The sequence below is a fragment of the Zea mays genome, chromosome 5 (assembly GCF_902167145.1).
Source record: "Zea mays cultivar B73 chromosome 5, Zm-B73-REFERENCE-NAM-5.0, whole genome shotgun sequence".
In the NCBI taxonomy this organism is placed as follows: domain Eukaryota; kingdom Viridiplantae; phylum Streptophyta; class Magnoliopsida; order Poales; family Poaceae; genus Zea; species Zea mays.
The window spans coordinates 51,109,448-51,114,499 of record NC_050100.1 but is presented as its reverse complement, the minus strand read 5'-3'; the positions used below and the strand labels follow the sequence as shown (position 1 = coordinate 51,114,499).

The 5,052-nt window shown below is 45.2% G+C and overlaps 1 non-coding gene across 1 annotated transcript; it reads right to left on the bottom strand.

The window, feature by feature from the left end:
- Positions 1 to 3,410: 3,410 nt before the first annotated feature.
- LOC111589511 (U2 spliceosomal RNA) lies at positions 3,411 to 3,601 on the bottom strand. Its single transcript, XR_004849909.1, has one exon. It is a non-coding gene; the product is annotated as a U2 spliceosomal RNA (small nuclear RNA).
- Between the last annotated feature and the right edge of the window lie 1,451 nt (positions 3,602 to 5,052).

Here is a 5,052-nt window from a genome sequence, read left to right as displayed (position 1 = left end):
CCCTCCGAGGGCAACATGGCGCTTCCCCCCCTTCCTCCTTGCAGAAAGGCGACGAAGGGGCGTATAATAAAAGTTGAGACAATCCTTGATCGTCCTCTCGCTCCGTTCAGAGGCTCGGGGGCTGCTCTCGCAACCCGGCTACGGCCAAACCGTTGACAGCGTCAACAAACCAGTCTAAAAACTCGGAACCTGACCATGCACCTGGGCTACGACCAGGCCGCATGAAGGAATAACAAGGCCGGCCAAAGCATCACGAAAAGCATTAAGACCTCAGAGGAGTCAAATCACTCCTCCGAGGCCTCGGGGGCTACACCCGGTGGGTGCGCTCGCGCGCACCCACCGAAACAAAGTATAACCGAGGAAGGTCGGTCCCCTCGCAAAAAAGTGCGGCAAAGCCTCCAAGCGAGTACCAACACTCCCTTTGAGGCTCGGGGGCTACTGTCTGGTACCATAATTAGGGGTACCCCCAGCATTCCTAAACACGGCTGGTAACCACCATCAGCACAAGCTGCAGAAACTGATGGGCACGGTTCAGGTCAAGACCTCGCCAACCAAGGGACGCAATCTCGCCTCGCCCGACCCCGGCCTCGGGCGGGAACAGTAGTCCCGGACGAATTCATGCCTCGCCCGAGGGTCTCCTCAGGCAGCGGGTGCACCCTTGGCTCGCCCGAGGCCCAGCTCGGGCAGGCTTCGACAAGAAGCAACCTTGGCCAAATTGCCTCACCAACCGACCGTATCGCAGGTGCATTCAATGCGAGGATAGCCTGACACCTTATCCTGACACGCACGTCTTAGTCGGCAAGGTCGAAGTGACCGCAGTCACTTCGCCCTTCCACTGATCGATCTGACAGGAAAACAGCGCCACTCACCCCGCTCCGACTACTGTGCCAGCCACCCGGGCAAGGCTGACAACAGCAAGTTCAGCCTCGGGCGCGACAGGAAGCTCCGCCTCGCCCGACCTTGGGCCTCGGCCTCGGGAGGAGGTCTCCGCCTCGCTCGACCCCAAGACTCGGCCTCAGCCTCGGCCTCGGGAGGAATCACGTCCTCGCCCGATCCCGGCCTCGGCCTCAGGAGAAGTCTCCGCCTCGCCCGACCTTGGGCTTGGACCGACCGCGCCACAGGGGATACATCATTACCCTACCCCTAGCTAGCTCAGGCTACAAGGGAACAAGACCGGCGTCCCATCTGGCTCGTCCCGGTAACAGGCAATGATGGCTCCCCACGTGCATCCGTGACGACGGTGGTTCTTAGCCCCCTACGGAAGCAAGGAGACGTCAGCAGGATCCCAGCAGCACCACCAGTTGTGCTTCTACAGGGCTCAGGCACTTCTCCGACGGCCACGTTATCGCATACACAGGGCTCTAGCACCTCTCCGACAGCCACGTTGGCATGTACACAGGGCTCAGGCACCTCTCTGCCAGACACGTTAGCGCATAGCTACACCCCCATTGTACACCTGGACCTTTTCCTTGCATCTATAAAAGGGAGGTCCAAGGCCTTCATGCGGGGGGGTCGCGCAGGAGGGTCACGCGGAGGGACGAGCAAACAAACAGGCTCACTCTCTCTCCCTCGCGAACGCTTGTAACCCCTACTACGAGCACACACCCCTGGTGCGAGATAATACAAGCCGCGTTTTCCCCTTGTGTTCCATCTCGCGCCAGCCCATCTGGGCAGGGGCACGCATCGACAATTACTCGTCGGTCCGGGGACCCCCCGGGCCCGAAACGCCGACAGGGTGGTTTTGGTCTTCCTGATGAGATAGATTGGGAAAACGCAAGGAAGATGGCATAATTTTTAGAGCACTTTTATGATTTGACTGTTTGTGTCTCTACTACTCTCCATGTCACTGCACATACATTTTTCCATGAGATTGGAGAAGTGTATGCATTGATTCAATCATGGATGGACAATACATATGATTTGCAAACACTGATGGGAATCAGAATGAAGGAAAAATTTGACAAATATTCGAGACTTTGGAACTCTAGCAGTGAACATGACAAGGAGATGGAGAAGGGGAGGGGGAAGGCAAAGGAGAAGGAGAACTTGAATTTACTAAATTTTATTGTTGGTTGTCTTGATCCAAGATATAAGCTATCTTTGTATACCAAGATAATTGTTGAAGAGATATTTGGCAAGGAAAGGGGACAAATAGTTTCAGAAGTAATTTACTATTGCCTTCATGAGTTGTTCGAAGAGTATATGAAAATGTATTCTTTAGGTGAGGATAAAACCAATGTAAGTGACCCAATAACATCAAAGGAAGGTAAAGGTAGAGGAGGGAAGCTGAAGGAAACTGTTGCTAAGAAGATGAGGCTAGGCAAAGGCATTGGTTCAAGCAACAACACTAAGTCTGAACTTGACAAATACCTTTCTGAAATGAAGCTTGATCTCCTAGTATGGTGGAAGGCATCTGAGCAGAGATTTCCAATATTGGCTCGCATGGCCCGTGATGTGCTTGCTATACCAATCTCAATTGTAGCATCAGAGTCGGCATTTAGCACAAGTGGACGCATTTTAGATGACTTCCATAGCTCCCTTACTCCATTCATGCTTGAAGCTCTAGAATGTGCACAAGATTGGTTGAGGTGGTCAATACCTATTGATATTGAAGAAAACCTTGAAGAATTAAGCATGCTAGAAAAAGGTCTAGCATTCCTTATTTTTCATCATTTTCAATGGTTCATTGCATATCAACAAATATTAACCAGGCAATGCTTCATCTCATTGTAGAACTAAAAGAAGAATTTGGTGGTAAAGGCAAAGGAAAACAAGAAGCAACAACAACAAGAAGAACAGTAACAGGAACAAGAAGCAACACCATCCCTGGAACATCTACAACTTAGTTCAAGCTGGTATAGTATTGCTTTATTTGTTTTTTTTTGTTGCTGCCTTGCTACTGTCTTGCTGATTAAGTGATTATTACCTTGCTGCCGGTACCAGGTGCTAATTATTACCTTGCTACTGGAGAATGTGTATTGTGTACTATTGTGTTAGTAATACATGTGGATGTGTGCTTTCTGCTTGGTTATGATTGTAATTTATATGACTGTATGAGAGTGTAAGACTGTGATGTTTGGTCTTTCTCAGAAATATAGAAACTGATGCGCTACACTTTTGGTCTTTTGCTATGTGAAAAAAATTTAAACCATAAATGTTTATTATACAATTGTGATGCATGTTTTTGTTGTATATGATATTAAATATTGTGTTGTTTGCTGCTGGAATGCACTATAGTGAACCTGAGTCAGTGGTCTAAAACTAGGTAGAACGGGCTACCCGAAACCCAAACCCGAAAATTTCGGGTATCCAAATTATCTGGCCTACGTCACATTGAGACCGTTTTGATATTGTTTCTGGATAACCAAAATTTAAAAAGCCCAAAAAGCCTGACCCGAATTTTCAGGCTAACCCGAATGCCCAATCGGAGCGGCCGTAACTCCTGAGGAAGACTAATCTAATGTGTTGCGACGAGACATAATTATATTTGATATCCATGAAAATAAACTTAATAATAAAACGTACATGTCCACATATTAGATATTAAACTGATAAAAATGTATATTACACTTTATCTTAGTTAAAAGACGGAGAAATGTATGAGTTTAAATGGAGTCGACCCATTTTTACAACTCGCTCGGTTGCTCGTTCTCCTTCAACTAGCGAGGTGTTATTACGTGGGAGTGTTGCGCTGTGTATGACTTTTTGTCATATTGGACTTGAATGGTTTCTTATGGGTCCATCTCTGGTGTAATAGCACATTGGTAGATGAGAAACAGGGTGAGAAACATATCTACACGTTTCGCACGTGACACGCATTGGGGTACATTACTCTAAATTTTATACTATAAAATTTAATGATTGAATCAGATTAGGATCGATCTCTATTCCTATTCATTTTTGAACTGAAATAAATTAAGAGCTCTAACTTATAGTGAAGAAACATTTGGATCATGATCCATTACCACCTCTAGACGCACAATGCATGAAGCTTATGCATGACGCATAATGAACGAAACTGCTACTTTAAAAAAGTAGAGATGTTGTAGGTAAAATGTGTGACCTCTGCAGAGGAATGAAACTGATATATCAGTTGTGTCATGTTATGAGCGACCTTGGGAGCTCCTTTGATTAGAGATACAGATGGTTCGAGATGCTATGGTTCTATTTATGGTTTTGGTTACGATGATGATAATGACGTTCCTTGATGAGGAAATGATTCACAAGTTGGTTATTGCTTAAACTTGGCTTCTACTAATATTAAATACCTGACGAATTAAAAGCAATTGCTTTGATCCTAACCCCACATAAAGCTAGTCCACCTCAGCCAAATGAGACATTTGCTGAGTACGTTGATGTGTACTCTGTAACACCCCTAGTGTTATGAGAACTAAATCTTTGGCATGACATCATATGCATTGGCATTACATTATGTATGATATACCTAGACTGCATTCACTAGGCTAAAATTTCAAAATAAAACATGTGATGTGGTGCTTGTGAGATGATGTGATCTAGTAAGAAGATCCTTAACCCTAGGTTGGAATGCCTCTCTCCAAAGACTAGAGACATGTGGCCTTGTGAGATGAGCTCTAAGGAGTAATCTTAACAAGTTGGTAGAAATGTTCAAGAAATATTAGCTTAGGGAAATTAAGTGCTTGATGTACCCTAGGACACTCAAAACCCTAATTTGGACCCAAAAACCCTAATTAATGTCCTATGGGATGAGTTCAAAATTTATGCACTTTTTGCCAAAAGTATATATATCAAAGTGATATAGTAACAAAAACTAAGCAACTTTTACATTTCGAGATTTCCAAGTTTTGTGGTGAAACTTGGAGTAATTTGCAAAAGTGCATGAGCCACCCTAACTTTGAATTCTGAAAAACTCTATGGATGAACTGATTTTGGACTCTTGTATCTCTTGATCCATAAGGAGTTTGCTATAAGTCACCATAGCAAAGTTGTAGAGCTACTATAGTAGTACATGTTTGATTAAGTGACTTAGCCCTAATACTATATAGAACTTGGAGTAAAGTGTTCCCAAACTCA